Genomic DNA, 22,093 nt, shown 5'->3' with positions numbered 1-22,093 from the left:
TTGCTTTTCCATGAAAAATGCATCCTTATCATCAATAACCATTATACATTGCCTCAAGGAGAACATTTTAGTGATTTACATGTTATACTTTTATGTTTGCTGTTTGAATAAGTTTTTGTCTTTTAGCTACGGAACGCAGCCACATTCTGCAGCTAATCGGCTGTTCCGCAGCTACTTCCACGCTTTTACAGGTTCTAGGTGTCAAGAGGGGAAAATGACTACATGGGCAGCTTGGAAAACATCAGGGCATGGATCGTGTCCTATTCACCTGGCCCAGGTCGACAAGGAAGACTCCGGTCAAAGGGAAGTCAAACATAGAAACCTAAGGCAAACAAGACTCTGTTTTGTACACGTTTCTCAGTGATGGGATCTGAAGTAGTTTCCTGAGGCCACAGACTTCATCAGCCACTTGTGCAAACTGAATCCAACAACCATTACCTTAGATTTATGTCTCCAGCAACTAAGGAAGAGGATTCCATGTACTTGTCTGCCTACGTGTTTTTGTTGTAGCTCATTTTTCTCCTAAAACAGTTGTATAATTTCTTTATAAATACCTGTGTGAAGAACGCAGAACAAGTTCGAATTTGCTCATGTGTTAAGTTCAGATTACTGCTTTGTAGTTTTGAGAACTCATTCTCTGTTTTTAATATAAATACTGTGTGTTTCATGGATACCTGAAAGCATTTGTTGGAGTGTTGATTAAGTGCATATAACCTGAGCAGTTGCAGAGGGCCCCTGCGCTGGTTATGGTTACATTTTATTTTGTTTTGTCTTTTATAATTGAGCTGTAAATTCACTGTATTTTTCCATGATGTTTATTTCAGTACAAAATAGTTCTTTTGTTTCATTTCTTTCTAGTTTCTTATCAGTAGCTTGAAGTTGAGTTTAGTAGTGTAGAGTAATTTATTTCATTTGCTGTTCATCAGTCTTTAAGTTTTTAGTTAAAACTGATCAATGCCATTATTGTCCGCTATTTTATTATTAGTTTAGTGACTCATGTTGTAGGTGAATGTTTCGAAAAGCCCTTCTAGTTGATGGCTCATCTTAAACTAAGTGGTGGAATATTTCACTTATGTAATGAGTCTTTTTTTGAATTTTTGTATTTAGTTTCTCTTAGCACAATGAAGTATGGAATTCCTCAAAATGTTATCACAAGGAGGTTGTTCTCCCAAAATTGTGTAGCAGAGTAACATAACACTTCATTTAGTTTTTATGGTAGATTAGTTGCAATTTCATTTTCAAGTCTTAGACTTTCATTTAGTTTTGTTGAAATTTCATTTTCAGTTTTTCATTAAGTTTTGATTCTGCAATAGACTAAACAGTAGTTGTAATCTCATTTTCAGTATTTCATTTGAGTTTTTTTTTCATCATAGATAGTTGCAATCTCACTTTCAGTTCTAATATTTCATTTAGCTTTGTTTTTTTGATTAGATAGTAGTTGCAATTTCACTCTTAAGTTCTTTTAGTTCCTGATCTGGATTCAATAATAAATAACAGAAATAGAAAACTCCGTTTTCCTTTTCTTGAATAGGCCTTAATTCAAAATTTGGCTTAAAGCACTCTTAGTCCTCATTTCATTTCTTTAGCAGAAGTAGATTTAAGATTTTTGTTAAGTGCATTGTAAATCATTAGGAATTAAAGGATCAAAACCCCAAAACAACATAAAACTCAAAAACACTGAAGTAAGAAGGGTCTTCTAGCACATATAGTGCACTACACTTCATCAATTTACGATACCCGGATTAATAATTTATGTAGAGAAATTGAGGAGACTAAATTGACCAAACAATATCCACATTAAACTACAACACTCAGAACTAGAGCTCCATCCCAAATCCAAATATTCAAGCACTAGATCTACTACTATGTTAAGTTGTAACAGGGCACCAATTTATCCCCAAGGTCTAGGGTAGAAACCATTTTCTACATTTCTTTTGTGATAGAGCCCATCCAGTCCAAGTGTTGAACCTAGAATCTTTGATACCACTCTGTAACATACCCCCTTCTAACCCTAGCCCAAACTAAGGGTAGAAGGAGGTAGTTACTATGATGACCTGACTCCCATCATCACATTATGGAAATGGGGTTTAATTTTTTTGACATTTTTTTACTTCCTCAAAACTTATAACCAACAACATTATTGCATTTGTCTCATTGAGACATTTCTAACAATATAATTTTTTCTCCAATCCGACCTCCAAATCAAAAGATATGACCGATTAAAGATTAACTGCTCAGTTAGAGCCACATCACTAAGATGCCACATGGCGCCTATGTGGTCCCCATGTGGTTATTCCAGTTACCCTTCTCACCACCACATGGCAATGTTACCATTGTTACCGACCCGTTCATGCATTTCTATTTCTTATGGGACCTAATGCATACACGAGCATAAATATAAGCCTGCGGCGCCCACTCCTGTGGAGTTGGCCTCGCCGAGCCACCTCACCCCATAAATAACATCTTGGAGATTTGCCACAACACTCCCTCTAAAGGTATGGGGTACCTTGCAATTGATTTTTCAGGATTACGTGTACTGTAAGATATGTCCCTCCATTCATTGGGTCCATGATGGTCATGTCACCCGACTGCAATGAACCCAAATGAGTCTCCACATTGCTTGTCAAACTACTGAGGCATTCCTTCCAGGATACATTAGCTATTCGAACTATTTACATAGGTTTTATCTCCCCCTTGACCGATCAATGAATAAACTTGTGCCACACAACACTTGTTGCCACAAAACAAGCCCCACATGCCAAGTCACCTCTGGTAATCAATCCCGATGGCTCTATCAAGCACTTCATCCAAATATTCTGGGGTCCAGGGTGATGCCATCCTTCATCACTTTACCCACATGGATGGGGTCTGACATAACCTTCAAACCCTAACCATTCATGGTTTTTCCATTTAGTATGATTTGGAGGGTTCTCCCCACTTATGTGTTAGGAAACAAGCCCTAGTGCCACATCATCCCAGGGATAATACCCCGACAATTTTTCACCATGCTCCATTCAAAACCTTCGGGATCATCCGATGACCATAATGCCTCCCCATCGACAAGTCATATCTCTCTACCTTTGTGCATGGACATGGGGCTTAGCCATATGGTACTTATGATGGCTGTGTCTCCACACTTCTCTAAGCCCTAACATGCATCTCCCATGATATAAGCGTATATGGTATGGGCTTTTCGCCCTTGGCGCTTGGTCTCGACATCCCATCACACATGCTTATTTAACATGAAGGCTAGGCCCTATGGCTCAACCCCCCACTTTCCATATATGTATAGATGAGATTAAAGCTTGGACCCGATGGTTTTCTAAGGGCTTAGTCCAGTCTTGGCTGTGGTGGTTCTGATAAGAGTTTGGGCCATAGACCAACATTTGGGTTCAACCATACATATGGGATTCATAAGCCCCTGCTACCTGCAAGCATGTATATATATTAAATAATATTATCTCTCTTGATCTTTTGCAAGAATTGGCCCAACTACCTATAGCTTGCAAGCATATATATATCCTCCTGAGCTTACAAATAAACACACAAGCTAGTTATGCAGATCATTAAAACACAAACAGAGCATTTTAATCGCAAGGATTTTTCCTCCACGGTCAAATAATTAGATTAAATTCAAGCTTAGAGTAAACACTAGAATTCAGAAACATTCCTTCAACATGACAATAAATATTACAAAGATCTACCCATCTTTCAATACACAAGTCATTTAGACCAATTTGTAGACTCAGATAATTATAGAAATTAAACCATTCCTAGGAATTGTCAAGGAACACTTTTGCACAAGAAATCACATTCGTTATTATCAACATGTGCTAGTCAATAACACTGAGACCAATATACGAACACATCAATACAAATAGTTTGCGCATTTACAAAGAATTCAATCTCTTCATATTTAGGCAAGCATAAGTTATTTCAAGTTCAACACATCCACAAGTAATGAACTATTTCATAGGAAGGAGAGGCATTCCATAAAGCATGTACATACAAGAGTGGCATTCACGTTCATACAAGAAACAACGTCCCCATCAGTAACATAATATTTTCCCAACACAATAAATACAGACACCATAGGCACAAACACAGAACATGGTTATTTATATATATACTTATCTTACAAGGGATTTGGAAACTAAGAGTGGGACTCTAACTCTCCACCCAACCATACACAAGCTACAACTAAATATTTCTTGCAATTGTCACCCGCGAGCCAGATTACATATCTTGAGGTAGAGTGCTTTCAGAGGAATTTTAAATTGAAATTATCATTGAATAAAAGCTTTTGGGGGCTAAAAGCCTCCAAAAAAGGGGAGGTGTGGCCTAGATTGGATCATTATATTATTTTTCATCCATATCGATGCTTCTTGAGTGGAAAAAGTTGAGGAATTAGGTCATGCAGCCATTTTTACCAGTGGGACTTAGTTTGGAAAATCGGGGTTTGGAAACTTTTGGGAAAATTTTCATTCGTTAAACGAAGTTTTCTAGGTGTAAAAATTTGCTTCTTCAAAGCAACAACTACTTTTCCTTTTATACATAGAGATATTTCCAACAATATTAGAATCAGTTGAATCAGAGTCCATGTGCAAAAGTTATGCCACACTCACGTTTACCTTCCTATTTCTCCCACCATAATTTGAGAGGATGGTGTGTCAAATACCATTACTTAAGAAAAATGGGCTAGCCATGTTATCATGATGAGGAAGACTCTATAAGAGTCCATATTGTAACTCTAGTTAAGTGTCGAGGTAGTCAAACCTAGCCACTAGTAGGCTATCAAGCTGTGTTATAACCTAGCCATTAGGAGGAAAAGGAGTTCCATTTATTTCAAGTACATTTGTTTCATAGATGAGAAGAGTAACCAAGAGGGATAGGGAGAGAGCACAAAGAGAGGGTTTGTGCATTGTAGTAGCCCAAGGGCCATAGGCCTTACTTATTTGTCCTTGCAGTCATTTTTTATTCAAAGAAAGAGAGTAGAGCGACCTCACCTTCCACCTGGATTTTCTCTTGAAAGGGTTTCCTGGTTTATATCTCATGTCAAATCATGGTTTGTGAGTTTTTATTTCATTGTTCTTTATTTTATGCATAATTATAATTTTCATCCATATGTAATAAATAATAATTTACAGATCCAAAAATCCGAAGAGAAATAAATCCTCATAATGTAGATTTTGTATTTTTAAGTATACTTTTAGCAGAACTGTTGTGAAAAATTGTCCATTGGAATATCCATGGTAGTTTATGGATCATATTGGTATTATAACAAGTTTATTTGGGTATGTTGTGAATATTTTCAAGGGATCTAAAACAGTGAAGTCAAAAGTCACAAATCCCTAGTCATTGTTGACAAATATGTGAATAACCCTTGTGATCCTGCAGAGGATAGGTTTTCACAGCTAGAAACAAAATCATATATAAATCGTAATGTGAATCTTCGCATGAAATTCCTAACTAACATAGAGGTTTGGTAAGAGGGGATATGAAGAGATTGGGAAGAAATAGAGAATGATTCAAAGAAAGGACCTAAAAAATATCAACCTAGTTCGAGTTTTGTGAACCATTCATAGTCTCTATCCAAAATGGAAGCAAAGATCGATATAAATCCATACCAAAGTGATATCAATGCTCTAAATATAAATCAATGGTTGCAGCAATTGGAAGTTTATTTCAATGTTCATCATATAAAGCAAGTACAAAAGATTTAATTTGCATAGTTGAAATCAGAGCCATGCCCTGACTTGGTGGGAAAGCCACAAGGAAACCTTGAGGTTGGAGGGAGATCCTCTAGTAACTAAGTCAGATGAATTTAAAACCCTCATAAAGTCATAATTTTACCCTATCAGGTATGTAGATGACCAATGATCCGGTGGCACCACTTAGGGTAGAAGCAAGGGCAAAGTGTACATGAGTACACAATAGATTTAAGATAGATGGCCCTAATGTTAGGTATCTCCCCAAAAAACCCGGTTGTACTCCTCAAGTATCTTGAGGGTCTACATAACCATCTGTTAGAGCAAGTGATGTTATTCAAGCCTAGATGGCTTGTGTACAGGCACAATAGCTAGAGAACATAGGCCAAAATAACAAGAAATCAAACAAATCGAAGAAGAACGAGCACTAGGATGCTTCTAAGGAGGGGAAGAAGAATTGGAAAGGGGCGGAAGATAACAAGATGGAAGCCACAACACATTAGATAAAAATATCCTAACAACCACTACAACCACTATAATATTGATGGTCATACAGAGGGAAAGTGTTGGAAGTTGCATGTAGAGCTTAACTTGAAGAACAAAAAGAAAGATAATAAGAGGAAGAATCTCATGGCCATTGATTCAGGGATCTAGGTTGAAAACAACTCGAATGTGTATGAGAATATCATTTGCAAGTTGGTGCAAAAGGAGGTGAAATGAGTATCCCTCATCAATAAGAAGATAAAGAAATGAAAAAACTCTTCCACATAAATATATAGGTCAAAAAGAAAAAGATTGATGCTTTGCTTGACTAAAGATCGCAAGCGAATCTAATTGTAGAAGAGTCGGTCAACAAATTGGGATTGAAATTTTGTGATCATCCAAGCCCATATCCATTGGGATGAGTAAACAAGGATTCAAATATAAAGGTATCAAATTAGTTCCAAATTAGATTTGCTATTAGTGTTGATTTTATAAATGAGGTAGAACAAGATGTAGTTACCCTTGATGTATGTGGAGTGGTGTTTGGAAGTCCCTAGATGTACATACGAGATGCAATATTCATGCATAGAGCCAACAATACCAATTCACAAGGATGGAAAATCATTCACCATCAATACACACAAAGGTAAGTAAAAAATTTTGGTGATAAGTGCCAACCAAGCCAAGGAACTGATCATTTCTAGCAAGAAGTTTGTTTTATTGTTTTTAAGAGAGAATCAGTCTATAGAAGAGTCAGTAAGAGCAAAGGCATCCTTGGAGGGTTGTACTAATAAATATAAATAACAATTGGAAAAGTTGTTATAGGCATACGCGAAAGTGTTTCGAGAGCCTAAAGGGTAACCACCCAAGAGGGAAGTGGAGCACAAGATCTGGCTATTGTCGAACTCCCCATTTCCAAACATTGGGCTGTAAAAATAGTCTAAAGCAAGTGAATTGAAGAAATTGTTGTAGTAGCTATTGGAAAATGTTTTCATTCAAACAAGTACATAACCATGTGGGTTACCCATCATCATTGTGATAAATAAGGATGGGACTTGGAAAATGTGTATAGGTTAAAGGGTGTTGAACAAAATTACGCTCAATAATAGGTACCCCCTTGCCCAGAAAATATGATCTATTGGATCGACTACAACAAGTAAAATACTTCACCAAGCTAGACTTAAATTATGGATATCACTAGGTTCGAGCTAGAGAAGAAGATACTTGGAAGCCCACCTTCAAAACTAGGAAAAATTTGAATGTGTGGTCAGTCATGCCATTTGGCTTATGCAATGCACCAACTACATTTATGAGGTTAATGAGTGATATACTATGTTATTTTATAGATTAATTTGTTATTATCTATTTTGAAGATATACTGGTATATAGTGTTGCCTATGAGGAGCACATATCACATTTGACATAGGTGTTGGATACATTAAAGAATCACCAACTTCCATAAAATCTCAAGAAGTGTGAGTTTGCACAACAATATTTGGTGCATCTAGGGTATGTGATAGGTGGAGGAGAGTTGAATATAGATCTTTCCAAGATGGAGGGCATCATGAAATGGCTAGTGCCTAGTAATGTTTGTAAGGTTAGGAGTTTTTTTGGGGTGACACAATTCCCAAGGAAATTCATATCATTGTTTTCAGTGGTAGAAACACTACTCTATGCCCTAACAATAAGTGACAAGAGTCTCCAACAACTTAAGGGTTAGTAGAGGCCCTTTAAGGAGATAAATAAGAAGATAAATCAAGTGAAAGTTCTAGTATTATTAAACTTGCAACAACCCTCTGAAGTTGAGATAGATGTGAGTGTTTATGTTATGGGAGTAGTCTTGATGTAGGGAGGAAGGCATGTATGCTACCATTCTGAAGAATTTCATGGGGAACTTCTCAAATACCCTACATATGAGAATAATCTCTATGCCTTGGTGTAAGCAATGAAGAAGTGGAAGCACTCTCTTATGGAAAAGGAGACAATAATCCACACACAACACCAGCTACTCTAGTACCTGTAGGACCAAAGTAAGCTACAACAAACCAGGCCTTCATGGGGTTTCTACAACAATTGCATTTAGTGGTAAAGTACAATAAGGATAACACAAACAAGTTGGTTGTCATGCTTTTAAGGCCACCAAAATCAAATATCACATCTTTGGGAACTCTAATGCACATGGAGTCTTTCACCCATGATGCATACAGAGAGGCATATTCAGAGTCATGTGCATGATGACAACATAGTTGTTGACTACCATCTCCAGGATGGGTTACTCTATTGGATGGATAAGTTATTTGTTCCTAAATATGAGAGATTTAGCTGATTAAAAAGGCCCACACCTCTAAGGTTGTAGGACACTTCGGTGTAGGGAAGAGAGTGGCCAACTTGCAGAGGTATGTGTATTGGCCGAAGATGCAAGAACATGTAGCTAGGTTCATAAGAGGATGCATGCTTTGTTGTACCATTAAGCCTAGTAATAGGAAACAACTTATATATCATCCCTTACCTATACCCACTCATCCTTGGCAAAGCATTTCCATGGAATTTTTAGAAGGTTCACCAACGACCAAGAAGGGAGATGACTACCTATTCATGGTAGTTGATAGGTTTAACAATATGTGTGTTTTGATGCCTTGTAAAAATACCATCAGTGGGTAATAAGCAATGAACATGTTCTTTGGACAGGTCTCGGTGCGCTTTGGGATATCAAGGAGCATTGTTTTAGACTGGGACAAAATATTTCTCATTGCATTTGGGATTACATTGTGGGAGAAGATGGACATAAAGTTGAAGAGGGCTACAACATTCAATCCACAAACATATGAGCAAACATAATTAGTCAACAAGAATTTGGTGCAATTTTTAAGGGGTTACACTCAAAAGCATCATAAGACCTAGGATGAAAATGTCGTATACATACAACACTCTTATGACATAGTAGTCCACACCTCTACTGGTAAGTCCCCATTTGAAACTTGTTTTGGATATTTTCCACCTTGACCTTTGGATATTGAATATTGGAATCAAGGAGGAGTGAGAGAGGATATTATAGGGAATGCCTTGAGGGTTGAAAAAGTTGTTGAGACGATCACACAAATCCATATACAAGTATAAGAGACATTTTAGAAGTCATAGGAAAAATATAAGGCTAGGCATGATCAACAAAGAACAAAGAAATGGTTCAAACTAGGAGACAAAGTATGGTTACAATTGAACAAGGAGAGACTACTTGGTTTGGGTACAAAAACAAAGCCTCTATGGTATGGTGCCTTTGAGATATTGAAAAAGTGGGAGATAATACCATTAATATCAGTCTATCGCCATATATGCATATTTACTTAGTTGTTAATGTAGAGAATTTGAAACTCAATGAGCCTTCCATGTCAAGTAAAGAAGAGGAACATGTCCTACCTTTTGTATAAGAATTGGCGCTAGATTCTTAGGTAGAGTTAACAAAATATGTATTTTTGCAGAAGAGGTCCATAACTATGAGACATGGGAAAAATGACCTTTGGTAGATTAGGTTGAAAGGACAACTTCATTGCAAAGCTAAATGGTACACTCGAGAGAAGGTGGAGGACAAATTTCATCACCTCCTTCACTAGAAGGTTTTGGGGACCAAATCCCTCTAAAAAAAGGGAGGTGTTATTCAGATTTGATCATCATATTATTTTTCATCCATCTTGATGCATTCAGAGCAAAGAAATAAGCTCATAGGGCCATTTTTACCGGTGGGACCCAATTTGGAAAATTGTGGTCTAAAAATTTTAGCGGGCATTCTGAGGCATCAAATGGATTCTTTTGGAGGGCATAACTTTGTCACTTTAGCACCACACCTTTTCTACCTATTCTACACACATAGAGCTTTCTAGTGGTGCGAAAATCACCTTAATCAAAGTCTGTATGAAAAAGTGATGCCACTTGGAAGTTGACCTTCCTATTTTGTCCCTCATAATTCGAGAGGATTCCATGTCAGCCCCCATTACTTACGGAAATGGGCTAGCCACATGATCATGATGAAGAATACTCTAGAAGAGTCCATATTGTAACTCTGGTTAAGAGTTGAGGGAGTCAAATATAGCCAGTAGTAGGCTATCAAGCTACGTTATAATTGAGCCACTAGGAGGAAAAGGGTTTCCATTCTTTTCGAGTGAATTTGTTCCATATACAATCATAGTAGCCAAGAGGGATAGGGAGAGATCACATAGAGAGGTTTTGTGCATTGTAGTAGCCCATGGGCTGCATGCCTTACTATTGAAATATGTAACTAGGTTCGGTCTTCATAATGACATATGTAATCATGATTTTATATTTTTGATGTAATGAGAAAAATAAATTTATCATTGTTATTCTTGAGGCATGGGTTTCATGCTCAAGGAAATTTATTTTATACTTCAAGCTCCTATTGAGAGCTTCTAGGGCATATCATTGAGTCTACAAGTCAAGAAAGTTATTTTCATGTATGAAAGACCCTTCTTGGGCATGTTACATATTGTAAAGAAAATTAATTGAGTCAAAGTTAGAGTCAAAAGGCCCTCCAAGACCTTATCAAACAAGTAAGAAGAAAGTCAACCTATCAAGAATACATGTCAGCTTAGGAACAATGTCAAGTCGACCTATTAGCATGGGTGAGAAGCCTATATATAGGAGGAATTGACCTCATTCTAGTATCCATCCAAAAAGATCACATGATCAAAAGATAAGAAAGAGTCTCACATCAAGTGAAGGAAGAAGAGGACAAAAGGAAGGATAATTCGAAGTATTTCAAGGTCTGTTTTGGGCTAATTCCTCACACGTGTGGACTGTGACTAGGGAACATTCTCAGCTACAGAAGGACAAAATTACAATCAGATCAAGAAAGTGGATCAAGGGTCAAGGAAGTGGATCAAGGGTCAAGGAAGTCTCAAAATGAAAGCCGAATAGTTAAAGAAAGGAAGCCTACTGAAGCAAAGGAAAGAAGAAGTCTCAAATAACCTCAAGTCTGCCACACATGTGAAGTACATGAGTTCGAAAGTTATAGGTAAGGAAGATCGAAGTTACAGTGAATATTGCATGTCAAAATTCTTGGTCGAAGAAGAAAGAGAAGGTTGTTATAAGGCAAGTTTGATTCAGTTTGAGAAAGTGCTTCAAGGAGAAGTTTGGACTTGGTTGTTAGTTTTTATCGCATTAGATGTGTTCTAGTCACGAATTTTTGTGGAGAGTCTAGAATATAAGAGATCTCCAAAACCCATAAAAAATTTCTGGAAATTCCACCTAGAAATGACTTAATTAGATTATTAACCAGTTTTTAAATATTTTCTAAGTCTAAACTTAGGGAATATGGTTAATTAATCAGAATTAATTAAGTCAAGGTGTGAATGTTCTAGAAAATCATACATATCAATTTATAGTTAATCCTAGAAATCAATTAAGATTGAATCTTGGTCGTTGGAGTCACAACAGAGGATTATAGGCTAAAGTCAATGGGCACTTGGAGAAGACACTTGAGAAGTTCAATTTCACTGGCATATTGATTTCCAGAGTAGAAACAATTAGTTTTTAGAGAGAGAGTCAGAGAGATTGAAGTAGTGTGAGGAGCAGGGACAGTGATCTGGAGGAAATATTTTCCAGATTCGGAGAGGCAACAACAGGAGGGGTGAATTACCCCTGAGAGGCAACATTGAGGGATAACGTAGTTGCTTTAGCCAAGAAGTTCAATTTGGAGGAAGGAAAAACCGTTCTCAGTTCCAGAGGCTGGGAAGAAGTCCCAGAGGGCTAGAGATATCATTTCCTTAGCATCCAAAGGTAGAATGACTTCATTAGAGCCTAGTCTGAGGAAAACCCTCCAGCCAGCTACGCAGAGGCTGATGCAGAGCTTCAAGAGGCTGATGTAGAGCTTCAAGAGGATGAGTTTTGATAGGAAGTGTTATGCCATAAATTGTTTGTGGGAGAAGGGTAATTTAATTTAGTATTTTGCCAATATTTTCTTACTATTTGGATTTCCAATTGAGCATCCATAGATGTACTAAGATTTCACTATTTCATAATAAAATAAAAGCTCACTGCTGCACTGATTTTCCCAAGTTGGGTTTTTCCGGGGACATTGGTTCGAAAATAACAATGTAAATTAATGTGTGTGTGCTAGCATTTCTTCCAGTATTTATTCTTCCACAATTTTATTTGTGTAGATTGTAGTGTGAGTTATTTAGTATTTGTTGCAGGAAACAATATAAATTGTTAAATTTAATTAATAATTAGGAGAATATTTTCCAGTTGCTGCAATAGGATTTAGGTCTCCGAATTTTCACATGGTATTAAAGCGCAGTTGATCAATTGAAGAGCCTAGTAGCGAAGACAGAAGGAGCTTCACTGTTTAGTGTGAGAAGTAGATAAAAACCTAGAGGAAACACAATCACTTTGCCAAGAAGCCAAGTTTCCTAAGGAGATTTGATTTTTTTGAGTGAGGGACAGAAAAATTTGATATTTCCAAATCGAGTGATTCCAAAGGCAGAGGGAGAAACTCAAATTTTTCATTGGGCAGATCTCTAACTGGACATAAAGGGTTTTGCAATAGTTCGCTAGAGAAGAGTTAGCATCGGGTGGAAGAAGAGCAGAAACTGAGGGAAAATTTTCCTCAGGGAATTTATAGTCTCAAGAAATTCAATTTCCCATGCAAATCAGAAATTGTTGTGAGCTGAGTTTCTCACTCTAGAAGGGAGTGCGAATAGCCTAACAATATCTGAGAAAAATGGAAGAAGATATTTTTGACATTTGTTGAGATGGCCACTGCTGGAATTAGTGATCAGGACAGGTTGGATGGAGCTTCCAACTATGTCATTTGGAAGGAAATGATGTCCTTCCTTCTGGATGAATATGGCCTAAAGCCATATATTGATGTAGTGGTATAAGTACCCCAGGATGAAGATCAGCTGAAGGATTACAGAGAGGAGATGGCACAGGCAAAGAGATTGATCCTAGATGGTTTCCGGGATCATGTTGTATCACATATAACGACCAAGGGAACGACCAAAGAGATGTGGGATACATTTTCCACATTGTACCAGGGAACTTCTGAGGAGAGAAAGATGCACTTAGAGGAGAAGCTGAGATACATACGGATGCATAAGAGGGAAGGCATAAACGTTGTCAGCTGTTGGGGAAGCACCTCAACCCACAGAGCTAGTGCGATTGGAACTAAACAATGTCTTCTAGGAGTTGCAAGTATTCATCCAAAGTATCTTGGGCAGAGATACCTTGCCAAGGTGGGACAAGATGTGGGTTGATTTGCAGCAAGAGGAGTTGAGACGAGCTCTATTGAAGAGCCCCATCAGTGGCAATGAAAACAAATCAAAGCAGGTGAAGGAGGAGGAGAATGTGGCCCTCACATCGAAGGGTCCCAGTCAGGGATAGGGGGAGCAGAGAAAGAAGAAGAAGGACATGTCAAAGGTCGAGTGCTTCAGGTGTGGTGAGCTTGGTCACTACAATACCCAGTGTCCTCTCAGGAAGAAGGACAAGGAGGAGAAGCAAGACCAACATGAAACATCAACAAAGATTGATAGACTATCCTCCAGGCTGGAGGAAAACTTCGACATGTTTGCTGACATACTTCTAGGAGTGACGCGGAGTGACTTATTTTTGTAGCCCCAAAGAGTTACAGATAAACAATATCCTTGAGGAGTCCACCTCTTGGATCAATACCTTGCTACAAGGGCCAAAATTAATCAATAGCAAGATGGATCAGTGACAATAGATGTAGTCAGATGCCAGAGTGACATCTGCAAAGACTAGTAGCAGTCAGGTGTTGGGGAGTGTAGTGCAGAGTTGGAAGTAGTCTAGTTGACACACTGCAGAGTCAAGAGTAGTGCAAATTCTTTAGTGACAGTGTAGATACTAGTAGCAGTCAGGGACTCAGGTGACAAATGCATCATATTGATCACAGTTGATTCAGTATTTAAGATGATTCTCAGTTGTAGTTGTAGCAACAACAATCAAGAGGGAGTTGTAATGTTGGTAGTAAGATCAGCAGCAACAGATATAAGAGTTGCACAGTAGTTGATGGGCAACATTGTCCAAACATCAACAACATGACAGGAGATGATGCAGAGATAGGGTGTTGCTATAGGATGTGCAATAGAGCACTAAAACACATTCCTCACTAAGAGGGAGTGCTAGTTTTTGTAGAATCAGATGTGTTATAGCCACAAATTTTTTTGGAGAGGCTAGAATACAGGATATCTCCAAAACCCAAAAATTATTTCTGGAAATTCCACCTAGAAATGACTTAATTAGATTATTAACCAGTTTTTAAACATTTCCTAAGTCTAAACTTAGGGAATATGGTTAATTAATTAGAATTAATTAAGTCAAGGTGTGAATGTTCTAGAAACTCACACAAATTGACTTTTAGTTAATCCTAGCCACTGATTAAGATTTAATCTTGGCCATTGGAGTCCCAATAGAGGATTATAAGAAGAAGTCGACGAGCACTTGGAGAAGACACTTAAGAAGTTTGATTTCACTTGTAGATCGATTTCTAGAGTAGCAAAAGTGAGTTGTCGGAGAGAGAGAGAGTCAGAGAGATTGAAGAAGTGTGAGGAGCAGGGAAAGTGATCTAAAGGAAATATTTTCCAGATTCGGAGAGGCAACAACAAGAAGGCCGAATTATCCTAGAGAGGCAACGCCAAGGGACAACACAGTTGCTTTAGCCAGACAGTTCAATTTGGAGGAAGGAAAATCATTCTCAGTTCTAGAGGTCGGGAATAAGTCCTAGAGGGTCGGAGAGATGATTTCCTCAGCATCCAGAGGCAAACCGAATTCATCAGAGCCCAGTTCGAGGCAAGTCGTCCAACCAGCTACGCCGAGGCTAACGCAGATCTTCAAGAAGCTGAGTTTTGATAGGAAGAGTTGCGCTAGAAATTGATTGTGGGAGAAGGGTAATTTCCTTCAGTATTTTGCCCAGATTTTATTTCCGTTTGGATTTCCAGTTGATCATCGATAGATGTACTCAGATTTCACTACTGCATAATGAAATAAAATCCTCACTGTTGCACCGATTTTCCCATGTTGGGTTTTTTCGGGGACATTGGTCTGAAAATAACTATGTAAATTTATGTGTGTGTGATAGTATTTCTTCCAAAATTTATTCTTCCGCAATTTTATTTGTGTAAGTGATTCAATATTTGTTGTAGGAAATAGTAAATAAATTGTTAAATTTAATTAACAATTAGAAGAATAATTTCCAGTTGCTGCAATAGGATTCAAGTTTCCGAATTTTCACATTGGTCTTGGAGGGTCTTGATAAAGGGTCATAGGTATTGGAATTAACAATTTAAGTTCTATGAGAAGATAATAATTCTAGTGGGTTTTCCTCTCAGTTGGAGAGGTTTTAGCCTTGACTGATCGCCTATATCTTGTGTCCTCTTGTCTCATTGTTCTTTATGGTTTGGTAGTTGTTTGATGATATAAACACAATAATAATCAAGTTGAAGAATAATCTAATCAAGATAAGTAAAAAGAAATCACAAGTAGTTATCAAAGAAATAGAAATCACCTAACTTGTCATCCCTAGATTTCTCAACATGGTATCAGAGCTAAGGTGACAAGACAAGGAAAGGAAGCTTGAAGAAATATCATCAAAAGGGGGATCAAGAAAATTGAAGACATTAAAGAGAATACCTAAGGTCCGAGCAAATTAAGGAGCATCAAAGAAGACCTCAAAAACCTAACTCATTCAAAGAAAGAGTTTCTCAATTAAAGAAGCTTACAATCCTCAAAGGAAAGAAGACCTCAAGGACTCAACATCCACTCATCCAAAGAAAGAGCCTACATTTGAAGTACCTTGGGAATACCACCACATTCTACACTATCATCTAAGGAAGCAAGAAGAGGCGTTGTCATCATCATCAAGGAATCAAGGTGATGTCCCTCTCTTTAAGCCAATGATCACTTTTGGAGGAAGACATCTTCATTAAGAAGAGATCTTCTATTATCAACATCATCATCAAAATTAAGAAGGTATTAAGTTGAAGATATTGTCATCAAGGAGTATCTTCACAAGTAAGTATCTTTATATATATGTTTAAATATGTTAAAATGACTTCATTTTGCAAGGAAAGCAACAAATTGGTTGGGTCATCAAACTTTCTTGCATGGAAGAAGAGGACTGATTTGATACTCATATTAAATGAAGCCATTGAACATGTTAAGGGATCAATCGCTAAGAATCCAAAGGAATAAGCTCAAGATCTAACAAAGTATATGAAAGGGGAAACAAGGGCTCAAAGGATTCTCAAATAATCCAACAAAGATCCCCTCATTCCATATGTAGCAAAGTTAGAGACATCAAAAGAAATATATGAGAAGTTAGTAGGATTTTTCTCCGTAAATATTATTGGAGAAGTGATATATTTTTTAAATGAGCTATACAAAATGAAGATATCAAAGGAAGATGGAATAACCTCATACTTTATGAGGGTATCATAAATAAGATACCAACTACTATAATTGGGATAAATAATGTTCGATAAAGAATGACCACCATAGTGCTCAATGCACTACTAGAGGAATGGGGCAACTTTATAGTAAGCATCTATGGAAAGAAGGAAGTTTCCCCATTCAATGAACTTTGGTCATTGTGTAAGATTGAAGAAATCAGGTTGAAGGAAAAAAGCGATGTAGGATCAAATGAGCAACTTCAAGCATTTGCTACCATGGCTAGGGGAAAGGAAAGTTTGGAAGGTTTGGTCCTCAGAAAATAATAAGAAGGATATGTCAAATATCCAATGCTATGGATGTCAAGAATATGGCATTACAAGAGATATTTGTTTCAGGGAAAACTAGTGTCAGTTCAAACTGCTAGTCCCACTAAGATGGGTAGCTACCTTAGAAACAAACAATCAAAGCAATTCGAGATTTCCTTTAAGTGTAATAGATAAGAGGGAAGAAAAGAGGACCAACCTGGATCTTCCACTTGGATCTTTGCTTGATTTCTCTTTCCCTTGATAGAATTTGCCACTTCTCTCCTACTTGTTCGGCTTCAAAGAGTACCTGTAGAGTCAAAGTAATAGAAAACCATCAAAGAATCTCTATCTAAACATCATAAACAATGCAGAATCAGAAGCACATTGACCATACAATTGCATTCATAAATAATAATATTCACAAATACGCGATTATATGGAGGAAAACTCATAGAACTTTATTGATAGTAGAAGAGAGGATTACAACCCAACTGTCTGATCTACCATCATCCTCCCAGCATAGAAGCCCTCTTCACCTCATGAAAAGCAAGATCACCCAACAATACAATGTCTTTTCTCACAGATAAACCAATAGAACTTCCTTACAAATTACAAAATTCCAGCCTCTAGATCTCTCAGATGAGGGATCCATTTATAGATGTCTTGCAAGGGTTTGAGTCAGCTCTGGGTTTTTGATCAGTGTCATTCCACTGATAGTTCTTGGTTCCACTTGGAGATTTCATTGATCTCTTACTCATCCCTGGGTGAATTCAGAGAGGCAAGTGTCTTGGGAGAAGTTTCTGGAAGATTCCATGAGCTTCCACTTAGCAAACTGTCTTTGCCATTTGTCTATTCTCACTCATCACACCCTACAGAAAGCCATTTCAGTATGCATCGCACCTGGCTAGTGTGGCAGCCAGTATGCATCGCACCTTGACCATGGAGCAGTCAGTATGGTCCAATTTTGGCCAGTTCTGAGTGGTTTTTCAGGTGGAACTTCTGGGAAATGATGTAATCAGTTGACCATGATCCTTTAGGGTATGAAACAAAACTTTTAGGGACTAAAGGGCCCTTAGTTTATGGACATATGAGTTTGGGGTTGCAGTGCCCAAATATGTCTATAACAGTTGCCCCCTAAAGCATGAGGTCATAAATCTTCTGATGTTGGGTGAAATGATTTATCATGAGGACTTGAGGTATTCAAACTGGAAGGTGACCTGTATAAGATACAATACAATACATCATCATCATATTATTTTCATGATCTAGCTAAGGCGAGCATTCCCATGCTCAACTTCATAAATTCATTTTCATGTACATAGGATAGAGTGATTCTTCATATGAAGAGTCATCTTCTTTTGCTTAGATGACTATCTGTGTAGATTTCGTGCACATTTGATGTCTTTATGTTTCTGAATATATCACATCCCGGATGGATGAAAGTAGATCCGGGGTCTTCAAACTCGTTCAATCTTCGCCCGATGTACAAGTCGATCCATGTGAAAAGATGTTCTGAAGTCGAACATGGAAAGACATCGCCTGATTACCAGCCAATAATGTAAGCTGTTAACATGCGCGAGAGGAGTCACTGATAATGATAATGACCCTCAAGGTACTACAGTACAATTCACGTGGTGTGAATATATGAGCCGATGTCGAACACCACGCAAAATCTTTCGGTCGAAGGCCATTGATGTAAACCTGTCGCCGGAAGTGAGAAACTTGCCATTGAAGCATGCAAGCTTCAAGGTACTGAAAGGGTTGTTTCTAAGTTGACTTCCTGGATAATGAGCTGATGTCAAAAAGAAGTGACCCATCGTAGGAGGGTCTTGATGTATCCCACATCTACGACAAGAAACGGAGCAAATGATTTTTGAGAGGTGAAAACGATTTGATGATACAAGGTTCAGGAATGACGGTCATGAAAAATGAAGGGTGAAGGTATTGCAGTGGATGAGGAATTTGTTGGATGGTGAATTCTGTTGGGTCCCTATAATACTAGTGATTACCCCATTACTATTGTAGTTATACCCCTTATTTATATTGTTGTGCTCCTATTACCCCCATATTGTTATTTCTGTGCCCCATAGAATCCCTCTATTGTTATTTTTGTGGCTTTATATTATTATTGTTAGGTCGGCTGGATTATATTGTGACTCATTAGACTCCTATATATAGAAAGGAGGTTTTGTCATTTGAATCATCCAAGAATTGTTAATTTATGTAATGTAAAGGAGGTTGCCCCCTCGAAGAGGCTGAATTCTAAGGTGTTGATCTATCTTATCTATCTTTTATTGAGCTTGTTTCTAAGTCGACTTCCTGGATAATGAGCTGATGTCAACAAGAAGTGACCCATCGTAGGAGGGTCTTGATGTATCCCACATCTACGACACGAAACGGAGCAAATGTTTTTTTAGAGGTGAAAACGATTTGATGATACAAGGTTCAGGAATGACGGTCATGAAAAATGAAGGGTGAAGGTATTGCAGTGGATGAGGAATTTGCTGGATGGTGAATTCTTTGAATGAATTCTCTTGAACATGTCGGCGACACTAATATGGATTGATAGCGTTAACCCCATGGATGGTATGGAAGACCAATGGTGATATGATGAACGGAATAACCCAACCTGACTCAATCATGGTGATGGAGTGAAAGTGTCATGTTCAAGGGTGACCTGCTACCAATAAAATTCTTCAAGTTTTCTTTCCTTTTTTCCCAGTCATTGCTGACCAGTACCTCTTTATTTTTGTTAAGCTTGAGGAGGATAACATATGCTTGGTCTATAATTTTCCCTTCGGGCAAACCTGTCGCTATGTTTTTAGCGAGCCTAGCGTCAGTGAGATTCGTTCTTGTTTGGGTGGACAAGTTTGTTGCTATTGTTTTAACGAGTTTAACGACAAAGATAACTCGATCCTTTTCTTGTTTAGAGAGTTTGAAAAGGGACAAAAAGGAAATTCCAACAATCCTTTTTCGTAGCATAATCCCTTAAGTCCGAAAAAGTATAAAATAATGTGAAAGGGATGACTTTTTGATCGCTTTAACAAGCCAAAAAAGACAAGTGCTCGATATTTTTGTTTGATAATCCCTTAGTCCAAAAAGATTAAAATGTACAGGAGGGATGGCGTTTCCTTTTACTTTAACGAACTGTAAAGGCCAATGCCTCGACAATCTTTTTATATTTAGCGAGTCTAAAAAGAGTTTAAAGGCGACTCGTTTTTGAGGAACGAGTGGTATTTTCAGGTAGCAACTGGTTCCAGGCAAGTTTGGAACTTCTCAACACATGGCAGTGTGAAGAGGGTGGCAATTTGAATCACTCATCGTAGCTGTTCCTCAAAAGGGTAAACAATCAAGTGGAAGCGTATGATCAGCCAAATGAATGGAGGTGATGGTAGGAACACAACCAAGGTTCGAAAAGGCTGATAGTAGGGCAATCACGAAGGTTATTTACTGAAGGTGGATTCATTTTTTAATGAGATTGAATCGGAAGAAACTATGCTTAGTGGCAGGTTTATTTTTTAACGAGCTTGGACCTTGCGGAAACATTGCTCTTTAGTAGGTTTATTTTTTAACGAGCTTGAACCTTGCAGAAACATTGCTATTTTTCCTTTTTATGTAAGCTAGGAATGACCAAACTATAAAGCTAAAAAGCTAAAAACGCTAAAAAATGAAATTGGTCGTTTTTTCTTTTATAAAAAGGTTTACATGCCCCCAGCATAAAAAAGTCTTCAGTAACCATATGGAAACTTACTGTGGTTAATCAGGATGATTTTCTGTCAATACTTAGACAAAACACTTCCTGCACTTTGTCCGCCAAATAGACAAAGGTGAAAGGTCACTCGGACCGATCACATAACTTACAGGGAAACTTATCTACAGTTGGGTTTGTCTACAAAATAGACAAGGGTGCATGCCCCCTAAGCTTCTTTACATTCACCAGACTACTCACGGTAATTAGGTGGATGGACTGAAGGTTCCTTTACGAGATCAAGTGAAAGACTCGACTTGGAACTTTGCTCAACCTTGTTTAATTTTTTAACGAGCTTGACACAAGACAAGGAATTCTGCTAAGATCCTTGGTTTCATTTTTTAACGAGGTTGACACTAGTCAACGAACTATCCTCTGGAGACCTTTGATCACAACTCATAGGGGTCATGAAGGAAAGATCTAGTTCCAATTCCCCCAGTACATAATGTACAACATCACTTAATTGAGTCATGTCAGTCGGACTATCAGAATGGTCAGAGTCCTTAATCTTTGATGATGTAGAAGATATCATATGACAGGTTTCCACTGTGGTCCCTTCTGCCAGATTACTTGGAGGTGGGAGGGTAAAAGTACCCATAAAGGATGAGTCTTTTAGGAGACCTACTCCGACATGTTGAAGCGATTTAGAACTTCCATGGATCAATGGAATGCTTCCAGTAGCTTGTGAACTGTTGGGGAAAAATGTTAGTTGGTCAACGATTATAATTCCACCTTGGAAGGGAAATGAAATCTTTCTAAAATATGTTGACACAACAACAACCATAGCATAAATCTAGGGCCTACCCAGTAGTATATTGTAGTCAAGGTTTCCATCAATGACCTCGACTTCAATTTCTACTGTCTTGCCCCCCAGTTCAACATGTAAGTTACTTAATATCCCATACGGCGTGTATGTTCTTCCATTGAATGCTTTTAATGTCGTTGATGATCGTGACAAGGGTGGTGAGCCTAAAGTTTTCCAGCAACTCATTGACATAATATGGGTAGATGCCCCCTCATCAACGATTGTTCGATGAACAATTTTATTGAGGGCTTTTACTTGTATAAGGAAAGCGAGTTGGGCCGGTAATTGAGGTTCATATCCTTTATGGTTGAAGGCCACAATGTTGGAATCCGCTGGGCCAATCCCACCTATCGCTGATAACAAAGCCTGCTTTTGGGAGGGGAAATTCTGCAATACTTCAAGTGTCGACATAGCAGATGGCGATTGGAGCAGATCCTCCACTATATTATAATTCTATGCTGCTCGGGCACGAGGATTAAATGTCAATTTATGTACTACTCCCTTTGGCGGTTTTATAGTCAGTTCAAGAATGATGGGCAGAATAACTTTAGGCAAAGTTGTTGTCGAACTACTGGGTTGATCTGTAGCCTTGTTGTTCGACGATTGTGGGTTCCCATAATATTTATTC

Source organism: Pinus tabuliformis, chromosome 8 (assembly GCF_031772625.1).
Source record: "Pinus tabuliformis cultivar Carrire ecotype Pingquan chromosome 8, CPIR1, whole genome shotgun sequence".
NCBI lineage: Eukaryota > Viridiplantae > Streptophyta > Pinopsida > Pinales > Pinaceae > Pinus > Pinus tabuliformis.
Note: the sequence above shows the minus strand (reverse complement) of the source record.